Source organism: Nilaparvata lugens, chromosome 1, assembly GCF_014356525.2.
Source record: "Nilaparvata lugens isolate BPH chromosome 1, ASM1435652v1, whole genome shotgun sequence".
NCBI classification, from domain to species: Eukaryota; Metazoa; Arthropoda; class Insecta; order Hemiptera; family Delphacidae; genus Nilaparvata; species Nilaparvata lugens.
Genome location: NC_052504.1, coordinates 67,712,121 through 67,729,137, shown reverse-complemented (window position 1 = coordinate 67,729,137; position 17,017 = coordinate 67,712,121). Strand labels below are relative to the sequence as shown.

At 35.5% G+C, this 17,017-nt stretch overlaps 1 protein-coding gene across 2 annotated transcripts in view; it reads left to right on the top strand.

Moving 5' to 3' along the window:
- The window catches only part of LOC111063046 (octopamine receptor beta-2R-like), a 216,069-nt gene extending 209,244 nt beyond the window's left edge, over positions 1-6,825 (top strand). For both annotated transcript variants that reach the window (XM_039440855.1, XM_039440847.1), the window contains one exon: positions 6,596-6,825. The gene's annotated coding sequence lies outside the window, so the exon portion shown is untranslated. The remainder of the gene's footprint in view (positions 1-6,595) is intronic.
- Positions 6,826-17,017: the final 10,192 nt, after the last annotated feature.

Here is a 17,017-nt window from a genome sequence, read left to right as displayed (position 1 = left end):
ATTAAACTTGATAATTAATTATATTACAGCTATGAACTTTATTGATATTATTTCAATTATTATTTCAATTATTGCCTTCTTCTTCTTCTGCTAGTGCCTATTCGTTCCGAATATTGGCGATCAGCCTGACTATAGATATCTTATTTACAGTCATCCTGAAAAGTTCTGTTGTAGTCTTGGAGAACCAGGTTTTTCAGCCATGATATTCTCCTTTTTCCTGGTCCTCTTCTGCCAAAGTGTGAATTCATTGTATTGTTTTGTGCACAGTTTATTGTTAACTTAGATAGGCCTAATTAGTTATTGTGTTTGCTTCCCTTTGTTTAAAGGTTTCATGTTTTATGGCATAGTCACAATGTGGATAAGAAGGATGAAGCTCATAAATTATGTAGGTTCAATTATTCAAAATGTCCAATGATGTCTTAAAATGTATTCAATGCGTCCAATGCATTTGAACGGAGAACTAATTTGGACTAAATAAATTTCAATTTAAATTGAACTAATGATTTGACTGGATTGTTCGTGATCTTTCCTTTAGAAAGGATTTCAGCAGGCCGTATTTTTCTTCATGTTATGGCCGAAATATGCAAGCCTCCTCCTCTTGATGATGTTCATCACTTCCAAATCCTTATTCATTCGCTCCAATACAGCTTTGTTGGTCACACTGTCCATCCATGAAATTCTCAACACTCTCCTATACAGCTACATCTCAGAAGCCTTGAGTCTTTTTTCAGTTGACTTGATCAATGTCCATGACTCCATCTCATAGAAGAGTATTGAGAAAATATAGCAGTAGAGGAGTTTGATTTTTATGTTCATATTAAGGTTGTGACTATTGAACAGTTTTTCCATCTGATTGAATGCAGCCCTCGCTTTTTGTATTCTGCATTCTACCTCTTGAGAATGATCCCATTTCTCATTGATCAAGGTTCCCAGATATGTGAACTGTTGCACCCTCTCTATTGGTTCGATGTAAAGCATCAAGTCACATCCTCCTACTGCTCTTTTACTTGCCATTATTGCCTTAGAGCTCCCCTATTAGTATTTTTCTCCTTGACTTTTCTCTAGTAATCTCTCCGACATCCTACGACGCTCCTCATCAGAAATCACCATCGCCCGTCATCGGGTAGGTTCCCGCTGTTGAAGCCTTGTGGTTTTCAGCTCCTGTTAGTTTCCGCACCTTCAGGTCTATAGCCTTCTGAATCTTATATTTTCCTCTGTATCTATTGGTGATTTTCAATGTTACAAAAAATACGTAAATCTCATTAATCGGTTTCATCAATCTCATTCACATTGATTTTTTCCAGTCCAGTAGTGATATAAAAAATTTAGTTTTCCATGAAAAAATAAGTGAGAGCCAATTAGTGTAAATTATTGCAATTAGTGTAAATTATTGCACTAATAAAGTAAGCTAAAAATCTAAAAATGTAGTTTATTTCGCACCTAGGGCCGAAAATGAGACTTTTCCGGCTCGAAATCGGTTCTCAAAGATTGAGAGCCGGAAAAACATTTTTTCCCATGGTGCGAACGCTATTTTTTGCCACACAGAAAAGTAAACAATATTTATTATATGAGAATAATTGTTTATTAAGCACTTCGAAGAGCAAAAATGGAAGGTCATAGCTCTAGCAAATCTGAGATAATCTGAATATCAGGGAATTGTCCCAGTATTTTTATTTTTATTCTGATTTTCTAAATAACCTAAAATATTATGTTCAATTATGTGGGAGGTTGAGTTTATACTTTTTTATTCTTTCAAATGACAATAAGATGATATTATTATAAATGTTTTAATTATTATTGAATAATAAACACAAATAATGAAAAGTTTTTTAAACAGCTGTTTTAGCACACTTGATACTTGGCCAATCTGAATGACCTGAATGTCAACGTCAACAATGCTTGTTGTCGACTTCGAAAGTTTAGGTTAGAAATTCTATCATATCTGAAAATCGAATTTGAACAGTTTATAATTTATATCTTATCTGTATTTCATTCATCCAAATAAAATGATAGTATATTATTGCAGAATACTTTATTCAATTCTAAAAGCATAAACTGATTCCGTTTCATAAACTATTTGTGAAAACGTTCAGCACTAGAGACACAGAATAGGTACAGAATGGAAACTGTCAATCAAACGCCTATCCAACCAATGCTTTTTACATGGCGCCACAAAGTAGGAGAACATTAGGAGAACATCCTCTTCTCTGTGATGGCGCAAATACTAGACACGTCACGTGACCTTAGGAAGTTCCAATCCTGGTCTTCTGATTGGCTCGTGGCAGTAAACGAGATCAATTGATCCGGATCATTAAAGTGATCCGAACCTCCCATCAATACTATTACAATGCGGCGCTTCCCAACAAGATGGCGGATTTGTGCGCCAGGGTACTATAGTGAGGTCCACATTATAATGGCAGTGTACGATTGACATTACTGTTGCTGTCCTTTTCTATCATACAACAAAACAGATAGCACTATCTCTCTCTCGCTTTGCAACGTTGTCTATTTGCCAGAATATTTTATATTCACTTTTGACAGTGACTGTGCTAAACTGAACAAACAATTCTCAGTCGCCATTTTTTTTCTTCATTCTATCAAAATACTTGAGTAAACAAGTCGTATAATTTATTAAAAATGTATTTTTGAAACAATGAAATAATTTTTAAACATTACCGTATGTGAAACACAAACTAAAATACCTGAAATGACATTTTAAAAGTTGATAACTAACCATCCTAGACTTCATCAATAGTTAGCCTACCCGTATAGGTTAGACCTACTCGTACCGGTATAAATAATATTGAAAAGTTCAGAATTAATCCATTGAAATTACTTATTTTTCTATTTAGGATTTCTTAGGATTTCTCAGGATTAGGACTTAGGATTTCTATTCTTCTATTTTTTTAAAAAGAAATTGGAATAGAATTCCTACCAAATAACTCACTTTCTGTTGTTTTGAAATTCAAATTGTTGTAAATTAGCCGCTATTTCAGGTTTGTATAAAAATAAAAACTGATCTCAGTTATGAAAGCAAATTTTTGAATCAAATTATGGAAAAATATATTTTCTTGATTAATTTTACATTAAATTAAATAACATTCAAGTCCCATCGACATATCCTACGATTCATACAATATTGATCTTCAATTTTTCTTGAAATCTAATACTTTTGGACAGCTGGATCTTCCAGAATGATCGATTTTGTAAGAGCCTGCAAATCGAATACCTGTTGCTATCTTTATTGAAAATTAACATGCTTTCCCTGGCTCTTTTGTAATTCAATTACTCAATGCTAATGAATTTGTAGAATAAATTGATAAATCGATAATTGAATAAGGAATTGAAAACGTGAAAACATTGATTGCACTATAATATTATTTCTCTCAAATTCCTTTATCTTGACTGTGTACTGTATATTATACAGAGTGGGTGAAAAGTCTGAGAACGGTTTAATATTTCATACACAAAGATAATTTGACGGTGGGTGTGATTGGGGATTCTACTCAAATTGAAAAAACTACTGTATAATGACTTTGAAAATCTAGCACGCCATCTTGGATCCGCCATATTGAATGCAACTTCATTTTTTTAAATAGGAAGGAGGTCGTGCGATACATGATTTCGATAGGGAATTTGAAGAAAAACTGAATGGTGGAAACCGCATATCGATATATCAAACCGTTTCGGAAATATTCACATTATTAATCAATACTATTCTAAGCAGAAAAGAGAGAAAAAAGTCTGAGAACGGCTTAGTATCTCATGAAAAGAAGTGATTCCAAGGTGGGTGAGATTAGTGATGTTACTCGAATTGAAAATACTACTTTACTATGACTTTAAAAATCTTGTCCCTCATCTTGGATCTGCCATTTTGAATACAACTTTATTTTTTTTAAATTGGAAGGTGGTCATGCGATACATGATTTCGATACGAAATTTCAAGAAAAAATGAATGGTGGAACCCGTACATCGTTATCGCAAACCGTTCAGAAGATATTCACATTACCAATCAGTGCCATGCAAATCAAAAATGAAATACATGAGTGGTATTGATTGATAATGTGAATATCTTCTCAACGGTTTGAGATATCGATGTGCGGTTTTCGCCATTCATTTTTTCTTGAAATTCCGTATCGAAATCATGTATCACATGACCATCTTCCCATTCAAAAAAATAAAGTTGCATTCAAAATGGCGGACCCAAGATGACGGACCAGATTTTTTAAGAAATAGTGAAGTAGTATTTTCAATTCGAGTAGCATCCCCAATCACACCCACTGTTAAATTACCTTTGTGTATGAGATACTAAGCCGTTCTCATATTTTCTCCTCTCATTTCTGCTTTGAATAGTATTGATTAATAATGTGAGTGTTATACTATCACCCCATACTCTGTTTCATCATCATTATCATCGTCATTCAAGGATTAGGCTTTGTTGGCCTGTTCCGGCATCCATTTCTTCATCGGTCGTCCGACGCCTCTTCTCCCATCGGGTTTGTAGTGCCAAGCTTGAATTGGAAGTCTATTTGCTGGCATACGGAGTAGATGGCTGGACCAGTCTTCAATATTTGCAATGAAGAGTCTACATTCAGTTCGGTTCTTATTACTTCGTTTCTTATGTAATCCAACTTAGTGTAACCTTTGACTGCTCGAAGTAACCTCATTTCGGCTGCTTGGATACGTGACTCAGTTTTCTCATTGACACCCAGGCTTCGCTTCCATAAGCTATTATTGGTACAGCCATTAGTCTGTAGAACTTCACCTGAGTGGCTTATCTTACTCTCTTTTGTTCCATATATTGGGGTTTGCTACCACATAAAGTGTGAGTGATGTATATGTGATGAAAATTATGTTTCTAGATTGTGCCTTGGTCACTGAGTAGAAATAATTTTTAATCGAAAGTTCTTTATCGAAAATTCGATTGAAATTTAATTGTTGATCAATCCAATTGATTGTTTATAACAAACAAAATCATCAAATTAATATCATAATATAATATCATAAGGAAGGAAAGTGGTGCACTTACCATCTTCATCCATTGATCATGCACATTCTCCTTCTGATGGAATGCCCTACACTAACAACCTTTATTCTCTGCAACCGCTCTTGATTTCATTTCTATCAAATTGAAATTAGGTTTTCCTTCATATGTCTCCTGCATTGAGATTGGTATTAGAAGCAGTTTTGAAAGGATAGATATTGGTTGAGTTTGCAGAAGAATATCACATTGAACAAAGGAAACAGCTTGAATGTGTACAACGTAATAAATAACGAGAAAGCTCAAGATAACAAGCTCAAACAACAAGAGCTCAAGATTGATGTATTCAAGCCGAGCCTAATTATTATGATTAAAAAACAGTGATTGAAAAACTATAGGCCTATATTATCATTCAAAGTATTACTAGGAGAAATGGGCTACATTCAGTACCTTTTTTCCACTTTATAATTGTTGGGATATTAAAACTTTGAAGAAACAATCTCCAGTAGAAAACCTTTGAAGCCATTCATCTTTTCAAATGTTGCTAAATTAAATCTATTCATTCCTTCTACGAATATCACTTCTCGTAGTATCAAATGAGAGTTCTCTATCTTCAAACCGGTATGCCCTAATACTATCGAGCCTTATACCACGGAATAAGCATAAAGTGTTTCTTTCCTCTGTGCTTATACTTTCGGCCTTCATATGACGCACGAAAACCAGCTCATTACATCCAAGTGGGACGAAATAGTATATTTTGCACCTAGAGCAGAAAATGAGATTTTTCCGGCTCGAAATCGGTTTTCAAGTCCGAGGCCGTAGGCCGAGGACTAGAGAAGATTGAGAGCCGGAAAAACATTTTTGCCCGTGGTGCGAACGCTATTCTTCGCCACACACAAAAATAAACAATATATATATATATATATATATATATATATATATATATATATATATATATATATATATATATATATGAGAATAGTTGTTTACTAAGCATTTCCGGAAGCAGAAGTGGAAGGTGATAGCTCTAGCAAATCTGAGGTAATCTGAATATCAGGAAATTGTCCAAGTATTTTTATTTTTTATTCTGATTTGTGTAAATAAACTTAAAGATGATGTTCAATTAGGTTGAGTTTATACTTTTTTATTCTTTCAAATGACAATAGGATGATATTGTTATAAATGTTTCAATTATTGAATAATGAACACAAATAATGAAAAGTTTTTTGATCACCTTTCTTAGTTCCATGTTAGCGGCTGGAAAGGGTACTCTTTCCGGTCTAGGCCGGAAAGAAACCTGTTCTGACGTCAGACGAGAGTCGTCTGCAAACAATGTCTTTCAGATCTACGTAGGGACTGGAAAACAGCTGCTTTCTGTGCAGTGTGGCGAAAAGATTATTTATAGGTGTGATTTGGCATTGATATGATCTTAACCGTTACCAGTACATTATTGTATAGTTCTTCTCTGGTGGGCTTTCAAATTTTGAATACTATAAGAGAACCATTTGAATAAAGATTGCACAGTTACGCAGCAAAATATAAAGCATATTCGGTCCATATTTTTCTGTTATTATGAGTTGATTATATAATAGGAGAAGTGGTTTTCTGTTGCAGGTGCTGTGGTAGATAAATATTTCCTCTACTATTTGTCTGAACTCAATGTCTGACTCATGACGGAGTCAGTCACTCGGGAATCAGCGGTTCAGCAACTCCATTCCCATCTACAGTAGTGTTTATGTGATTGAATCAAATGCTTGTATGACAATCAGTTTGATACTAATGATATTTTTAATGAACAATCGAGAGCCGTTATAAAGAGAAATATATCTATTTGTCTATGCGAAGAGAATTCTTCTTGTATTTGTTATAGATGTTTCCTATTACCATTGTTAGTTATGATGTTGATAGTTTCCCAACCAATGTATGTGTATTCAATGGAAAATCGCATGTTGAATGATGGAAATCACAAACAAAGCAATATTATTAAGAGTCTTGATGCATACCGAACCTTATATTACCGATAAACAGATCCGTATAGAATGATGAACAATGGAAAATTTGATCAAACGTTTTTGCATTTGATAATAATTATTGATAGTAGAAAGCAAAAGAGCATCATATTACATTCATTACATTACATTCCATCCAACCTAACAAAACAATATTTACACCATCTGACTTTTAATGTGTTAGAACCTGAAATGGATAATTTCATTCATTTCAAATGTCAAATCGGATTTAAGACCGAATTAAATAATTGGAGCTGATATCTCTCTTCTCTATGGGAATTTGATGTAAGCTAAATTTATTATCGTTGAACAATTTTTATTACTATTCCAATTATCATGCTCGTGATTCTTTGACTAGTTATTATAATTTGGGAATTGAAAAAATCTATTGTTTTAAATGTTTGAGTCTAAGAAGTGATTCACCCCAAATTATAACAAACAGCAAGTCTTGAGAATAAATGATCAATCAAGGAAAGCATTCATGCAATCCTTATGAGTCAGAATTATTGTCTATCGATTTTTAATATTCCTTCAAGGTCCATGAAGCTCTGCAAGATGATTGACGATATCTGGGAAATAATTTTGTGCTTGCAGCTAATTTTTTGTTTCCTCAAGAACTTGATAACGCTCCATCCCCCGAAATTTTCACGTCCTCTCTTTCTTTGGCCTTTCTCTCACTCTCATGCAGAGCATTCATTCGCTAGCTCAAAATATGAGACAGAGCGTGGGTTGTGAGTGAAATACTGTTGGCACTCCTGTTTAACATTCACTCCACAACTTTATGCTTGTGTTAAGAGCGAGACATGAACTGAAGTTGCTACACGCCGTATGAAGTTTCAGTTCATGTCTATGGCTCTGGTTTAATCCATCTTGTGCTTTTCGAACAAGTTATCGTCAGTACCCTTCAATCTTTTCAATTTATTATTGACAGAAATTGATTACTCATATTTGAGGAAAAGTCTGGATACAAGGTATTTTCTTAAATTCTTCTTTTTCAATATTGTTCCAATTTGAATGAGAAAGACTTCTGCATAAGCAGTTTCTATCCAAGATTTACGAGAATTATTGGTCACTAACCAGGCTTTTAGGTCTGGTTTATCCTTGATGGATAGTTAAGCCAATTATGGATGGAAAGCCCAGTTCTTATTTATCTTGATGTTGATTATGATTAGCTACGCCAATAATTTATTGTGGTGAACACGATTGATGCCATAGGCATGATGAGGATCAAGGTGTGCTTCATAACTTAATGCTCTCAATAGTAATATTGAATGTGGAACTCAAATAAATACGTTTCTGAATCAGAAATGATTGAAAATTCTAATTTCAATTTCTCTTGACACAGATTTTTCTTCAATAATATTGAAACAAAGGAATATTTAGAATAAAAACTTTTTTTATTTTAGGATGTACCTTACTTTTTGAAATATACTTCGAAGTGTTACTGATACATTTTGAATGGAGAGAAGGTATTCAAGGGTGGAACCTGATACTATAAACAATGGTTATGCTGAGCATCAATCTCCTATAGAATAGGAAGATTATAAAATGTGCATAACTTTCTATGATCTGAAATAGAAATGAGCATTCGAGCAAATAGGATATGAATTGTAGATAATACAATTCAAAACAGTATTGGTATAACCATAGAGAAACGATAGCGTAAGTAGATATCCCATGGTATAGGGAGTTCATGTCGAAACTTTTACTGTTATCTCAAGCCTATTACTGTCGATTATTGTCGATTTTTACTATTTTGTTGGGGTGGGAGTGAATGAATTGCACAATATGACAGACTACCAGTGTCACACAGCTTCACGGGAAAGAACTATGTGGACTATAATTGGCTTGAGATAACAGTAAAAGTTACGACATAAACTCCCTATACCATGGGATATCTACTTACGATATTGTTTCTCTGTGGTATAACCTACTGGAACAAAAATATGTACTATCCATTTTCTGCAAATCATTCAACATGTGAATGTCCATTATCCATTGAAAAATGACCAATGTATTTGTGAAATATATTTATCATGTATCTATAAACTTGCTGTTCCCCATAGAAAAGGATGTATAGGATGTATTTTCTGTGAATAAGAAATAAATGTTACCATGTATATTGAAAAAGGATAATTTATACGTTCCTATTAGCAGACAACCATACCAAACAGATTTTTAATAAGGTAATCGTTTCGCAAAAATTGAGATGAATGAATCAAGAGTCAAAGAGGAAAGGATGTAGTGTATACTTTATTGTCTGAATGTTATCAATTTTTACACTCCATTGAATCAAGAATAGAGGATCAGTACAGTTTATCAGTGTAATGAGTGTAATTAATGACAATATGCAAGAGCAAACTTCATTGAACAAAAATAATGATCCCCCCTTTTTCAGTTGTGATCGTATCATCCTGAAAATAAAATATTTAAAGTTACACTAACTGTGACTTGTGAGTTATTCACCCTGATTCAACCACTTTTTCATAATAATATTATATTCACAGTGATATATCGAAACAAACAGTGAGTTCATCAGCTGTAAACCTTGAACAATTATTTTAAATAATATTATTATATTAGCTCTTTATGTTGATTGAAAATTCAGTTATACATTATAGATCACAGCCTGACGATAACAGAGCCTGTATTATACTCATCATTCCACTTTAGTCGACTTGAATGGGCATTTAATAATGCATAAGTTACTAAACAATGAAATGCTTTCGAGTCTCACAGCGTCTGTCGAAGTGCTGTGGTATAGAACTTGCTTGTCCATGATAGATGTGAATACCGAGCAAGTTATCAGTTATTCTTGATCACAGATCACAAAGGAAGTATGCTATTGCCATTTTATGAGATTGAATTTAATTAAGGGAATTGGTTATCGATCCTACCATGAACTGGTTAACTCCTGAATAACGAAATTTGTTAAAAATGTGCAGTCCTATTTTCAAAGAATATGATTGATTTGAGGAATACATGAAATATTATTCCCTGGAACTTTCATCAAATTTAACTTTCTCATTCGAATAGTGTTGAGCCTCATTATAAATTATGGTAAATTGATACAAAATTGATTTTATAATTATGAGACATATGAGATTAAAATGTATAATGAAGGAAATTGCTAGAACTAGATTAATTTTTTTCAATTAGAGCAGTCATTAGATTCTGATTTTACTCATCTTGGGCTGTCTAAATTCCTGATCCAATCTCAGAACTTAACTTGAGTTTGTGAGAGATGCTTCAAAGAGCAATCAATACTTCCTTTTTGAGAAGATGCATCATTTATAGTGCTCGTGATAACAGATGATACAAACGAGAGTGCTCCCTGAAAGCTCTCTTTTCCCAAGGAGTGGATGAGAAGACAATGGCCGATAAATTATGTGCCAAGCAGGCACTCTGATCGATACAGGTAATGAGGAGCTATTTTTTCTTTCAAAAGTATCACATCTTTTTTGAACCTTAGTTCTACATTCACCTATAGATTAGAATAGACTACTGCATGAAATTACAGGATAAAATGTGTCTACAGAACTTTATACAGATTCTTAACTTGTGATTTGCGTGAAATCTGTTGAACATTGAGCCATTTTACCCAATTTAGGGCTGTTACACACTATTATGTGATAATTTATCGGCGAGACAATCATATTACTTTGCTATCCTTATTTAACGTAACATACTATTATTATTATTAGCGTATGGCAAACACATAGACACACACATACACACACATGAATTCACAAAAATATATGCAGGTTTTTTGACCTTTGTCAGCTTGAAAAAAATATATATATATAAAACAAAATAAAACCATCTATCTAGGTTATAGAATAAAATATATGACAAAGAAAAGTGTATATATGCACAAGGAAATAGGAAATAATCAAGTCAAACTTGAATGTCCAGGTTGGTTATGTAGGCTATTGCCTGTGGAGATGCTGCTACAAAATCATCTGAACCGCCCTGATAGGCTCGAATAGCACAATGCCGGATGATATGATTCATTGTTTGTCTAGCCTCTCCACAATCACAATCAGGGGAGGGCAATCTACCCCAGTCACTAAGAGATGCTCTACATCTTCCGCGCCCAGTTCTAATCCTGTTGAGTGCTGTCCATGTTCGCCTTGGCAGATCAAACCCAGCCACACTCCTCCCAACAGAATACCTCAGACTAACACTGAGAGGTGCCCTATCCATCCACTCCTCCTCCCAGCTATCAGCAACAGAGAAATTCTCACGTTCTAGCCGCTCAGCCAAGCGCATGGGAGGGCGCCTTGACCTCAGCCTGTTACCGAGCTCCAGAAGATCTCTGTGGATTGGGAGTGCTCTGTCATTTTTTATCTTATTATACTCACGAACAAGAGCAAAAGATCTTCGCAGCCCTGGTGGAGCAATGTTGCTGAGAACTGGCAGCCAATATGTGGGGGTGGTTCTAATGGTCCCAGAAATAAGTCGCATAGAATTATTCAGCTGAGTGTTGACTCTATTCACATGGGCACTATTTATCCACACAGCCGCACAGTATTCAGCTGTGGGGTATACTAGTCCTAGGGCAGAACAGCGCAAAGTTGTTGCTGATGCTCCCCATGTTGTTCCACAGAGTTTTTGTAGAATATTATTCCTAGTTTTTAGTTTCTCAGCAACATTATGAAGGTGATTTTTGTAGGACAGAGTGCGGTCAAGCGTCACCCCAAGGTACTTTGGAAAGAAATTATGCTGTAATTACGTGTTGTCAAACCTCACATCCAGTTTTACCCTAGCCTCCCCATTATTCAAGTGAAAACAGCACACCTCTGTTTTTTTCATGTTAGGGTGTAGCCTCCACTTGTGGAAATAAACTGAAAGGGAAGATAGGTCTTCAGTGAGGCTCTCTGATGTTGTCTTCATACTCTTGTCTTGAGTGGCCACAGCAATGTCATCAGCATACATGAAGATCCTTGATGGTATGTTGGGAAGATCTGCTGAATACAAGTTGATAAGGAGCGGGGACAAGATTGAACCCTGTGGCAATCCATTATTGAGTACCTTTCTTCTGCTTAGCTTATCATCCATGAGCACTCTGAAGCATCTGTTCTTTAGCATGTTATTTATCAATTGGATGATTTTTAGGCTTGGTAGAACATGCAGGAGTTTGAAAATGAGTCCCTCTCTCCACACTGTATCATAAGCAGCACTCAGGTCCACAAAGGCAACAGATGTTTTCAATCCCTTTTGGAAGCCTGCCTCGATATATGTCGTCAAAGAGAGAACCTGGTCTGTACAACTCCGTTTGGGTCGAAATCCAGCCTGTTCAATCGGTACATGCTCTAGTATTATTTTACTTATCCTATTGTAGAGAAGCCTCTCTAGCACTTTGTAACTCACACTCAGCAGTGCAATTGGGCGGTAGCTTTTCACATCATCACAAGGTTTGCCAGGCTTGAGGATTGAAACTATTTTAGACTCCTTGAAATCTGCTGGGAGATTTCCAGTTTGCAGAATTTTTGTATAAAAGCGTGACAACCACAGCCTAACCTTCCCTCCAGCATGCACCAGAAACTCTGGGTGGATTCCATCAAAGCCAGGTGCCTTTCCACACTTGGTATTACAAAGAGCAGCATCCACCTCCTCTACTGAGAAATCACTGGACAGGTGTAAGTTCTCCACAGCCATAGCTTTAAGCTCTCTCAGTCCATTCCTTACCTCCGCTGCATGATCCAAACAGCCAGCAGCCTTAGATGTTTTGACTATTTGTTCTGCCACCTGATCTGGATTGATAGGGGAGCTCTGGTGTGTAGTAATTCTTGCACTGCCCAGTTTCCTGAGAAGACTCCAAGCCCGGCGGCTAGAATGTCTAAAGTTCATTTCCTCCATTGTCTGGGACCATTTCTTTCTACGTGCCTCATCCAAGCTGTTAAGGAGCTCTCCTGCAATCCGTTGGTCATTTTTTTCCTGAAACTGCTTGTATAGATGGTCACTTTCTCTACTCCAGCCTGGAATATATTCCTTCCTGAAACCTCTTGGTATATGTTTCTTTGCAATTGCGACAACAAGACCTTTAAACCTCTTGTAATTCTCAGGGGTTGGCGGGATCCAACGGATACATTTATCCAATTCTGTTGTGAACCCATCCCAGTTAGCCTTCTTGAAATTCCACCTTGGTTGTTGAGTTGATTGGATAAGTGGTATTTGTAATCCAGTTTCAAAAAAGAATTGGTCTGTGTTGGCTGTGTGGGAAGTCAGAAAGTACCCTTCGTCTGATAGGGTAATGTTGGCCACTACTGTCCACCGAAGCAAAGCAAAGATCAGGATTTGACTCACTATTCCAAGCAGCAGAGCGAAAACTTGCTTTGTCCTTAGCATCAAAAATAAGCTCTATGTCATTATCCTCCGCCCATTCAACCAGTGCTATCCCATTTGGGTCATTAGCTCGATACCTCCAAGTCTCATGGTGGCTGTTAAAGTCACCAATATATAATGCAGGGTGAACATTCTTCCTGAGAACATGAGGAGGCCAGGGGAGCCGTGGAGGCTTATACACATTTGTAATACTCATGTCTCCAATTTTTACAATCACCTGATGGATTCCACTGTCAATATTCGTCTCAATACAGGAAGCATTTTGGATTCCATTCCTTATGTAGGTGGCTACTCCATAAGCATGGTGATAAGTAGCACCAATCACTGTAAATCCGGGAATTTGTCCTCTCTGGAACAGTTTCTCTTCATCAGCTGTGTGCGTCTCTTGCACTAACAGCACATCAACTTTGTTCTCAGCCAGAAGCCGAGACAGATAGTCACATTTTCCTCTGCTAATACCTTCGACATTAATCTGGCAGATTCGAATTATAGGCCCTAGTTTCCTTGTGTAGCTCTGATAAGAGCTGTTTCTAAAACTCATTTCACTACTTCTTCTTGTGTTTGTGTGTGTGCTCCAATATTGGAGCCTGGTCGCCAACCGAACTAAGACAGTGTACAAACTTCTCCGAAAGTACCTCGTTTATTTATGCAATCATTACCAATCTACTAACCAATACCATCCCCACCGCCAAGCGTTTATAAGGACACAAAAGGGTATAGAAACAGATCTGTGTCCTATGGCTGATGTTATTTTGCCTGTCCGCTCTGGAGTGTGTAATAGAGGACATACTTATGGCTGTTCGAACTACACTACATGTAGTTGATAGCCTAGCATGTAACAATTTAACGTAACAATTTGAATGAAACCTCTTGCACGTCAGATTTTTGAGTTTGTACTTTTTCTTCCAATGAATGCTCAGTACTCAGCTCGTTCCAATCCACTCTATTCAGATGAAAAGTGACTTTGATCCAGTTCGGGTCAGCATCCGTTAAAATGCGGTTGACCAAACTTTGCTTTTAGACGTCATTCATCCAAGTCACTGACGCAAAATTGTTACTCAAACCCACAGTCATTTAGAAGCAAAGTTGTATAATTTGATTATACTCATTCACAAAATTTCCCACATCCTTTTACTTCCGCATACTTTCAATTCATTTAAAATTGTGTATATAGCCCAATTTATCCATAAATTTGCCACAAATTCATATATCACATTCGATTTTCCACAGAATCAGAATACTATATATTACTATAACAACTGAAAGCAATCAGATTCCGAATTACTTTTCCTGTTTATACTTTGGAGGTTGTTTATTTCGACTGAGGCATATTACCGTTTTTAGTGTGATAACATCGTTTATAAACAAATTAATTTTCTGCACTCAGAATCGAATTCCCTGTACAGTCTTTACTTTGTTACTTGGGAAAACCTCAAACCTCAGTTGCATTACTTTTACTGTAAACAAAATAACAAATGAAGTGACGGAAGATATCAATACAACTGATAAAACAATTATTATTTTATTAGTCGATTTTGAAAAAAGAATAATGTTACTAGGTGGATATTATTGGAAGGAGATTACCTATTACCGTACTGAGAAACTGAATGCAGCTTCATAACTCTCTTTGTGGACCCTATAACTTCAAATTAATAAGTTTCATGATGATCATCATCCGTACTGTTTGATAGAGCATTCTGTAATTGGCTAAATAATTATGAAACCTGCTATGAAGAATTACCCTAATATTCATAGGATGAAAACCCCTTTTTTACATTATTATTGAGATTGACGTACTTCTACTTGAGTACTATAGTGATTAAGTAAATCCAATCAGTGTTTAAAGTTAGATAACCAATCGGAAAAATACATGAGTGTTGAATTTTTTTGATTAGATGCAATGTAAAATATTCTGTGTTCAAACGATATTGTGATAATGTAATAATCTAACGGGTAATATACTTATGTAATATAAATAAGAGTATTGATGTGTGCTGGCACAAAAAACTTAATTGAATATTAAATAATTATATTTGTTTGTGTTACGTGTAACTTATCTCTGTGGAATTATTGACTTTAGTGTAAAGCAATATTTGTTGTTGACAATTTGATCAGTGAAATATATGTGATTTAGTCTATGAATGCTGGGAATTGTCTTGTTTTTATTATATTTTCTACTGTTGTTCATTTTTTAAAGTAAGAAATTGGTCACCTCAAATTCTATAGCACATCACACATAATCAATAATCAATCACATCTGGAGTATTGGAGTCTAGATCTGGTAGAGAAGTAATGATATTTTACAGTCGAGAACCGACTTTACTACAGTCAACTCCTATCATTGTATTGAATGAAAATTACTGATTCCTAAGAAATCAACTAATTGATCTTAATATCTGAAAAATGATTTTCCATTTCCATTATCATTCAAATGCCATTCCATGTTGTAATTCCATATTGACAACTCCTTCAACAATGTGTGAAGATTATAGATTATAGCATAAAATTATTCATTATCATCTGCTTGCTTTGACCTTCATGTGATTTAACACAATCGATTTATTCCTTCATGCAATAAATTAGATCACACTTGGAAGGATAATTCGAAATGAAATTCCAGAAACACGCTCAAATGACAGGAGGAGAAGAATCAAACAAGGCACCTAACAATCAAACCTAAAACCTAAGGCACCTAACAATCAAAGCAACCTAGATCAACCAATATAGCTTTATTTCGACTGATATAAAATTATGACTCAATAGTTCGAACTCTGGTTCCGAGGAATGCCAGCGGAATTGCTCTACTTGCATTCCATTGGCGCAGGGCTCTGGAAATAGTGAAGCTATCAACAACCCCTTGTGAAAGGAGGGGTAGGAGGGGACTCTCCTTCTCACCTTGGCACATTATCTGATTGAGTTTTGTCGCCCAAACCGCGTCTTAGAATTGAATGTGGATCACCACCCATTGAAGTATTCCAATTTAAGAATTCCAGAATAGAGAGATTGGATAAAAGGAGTCGGAATTACTTCTCTCAACGTCTTTCATTCTACTTCAATTTCGGGGTTATTGGATAACCTTGGCGGTTGAAGATATCAAGAGCACACAATCATTGGAATTGAAAAAGGCAGTGAGATTGATCAAGGACTCGAATATCACAAGAGACCTAGAAGAAGAAAATACTGTCTATGCTCATCACCGTCGCTCTATCTCATTTTCTTGTACCTCATACGAGTATAGATAGCCTTTGACTGATAGACTTCGCAATATTATTGCCTCAGCTGAGCAAAATGAACAACATTTTTTTGAGTCCTGAATTTCCGGAATTCAAACGAGGAAAATAAAGAAATCAAGAGTGGTTCTAGGTCGCACTAGATAATGCACTTGTAATTCAGAATATTCCAAAAGTGTATCCAAGTAAAAAAGTAGAGAATGATTCAAAATGTAAACTAGGAAACGAAAAACTACATCCACCAGTGAATGATAGATAGAATAATTTTTAGAATTTTGGATTGATGGAGTGATAGATAGAGTATGTTAAGAAGCTTATTACATTGCAATATTAGCAATACTTAGATACATCAGTTTGAATATTCTACAATAACTTACTTCTTTCATGAACCATTCTAATATATCTGATGGCAAAGTGATTATAGTTGATCATCTTATCGAAAAAACTAT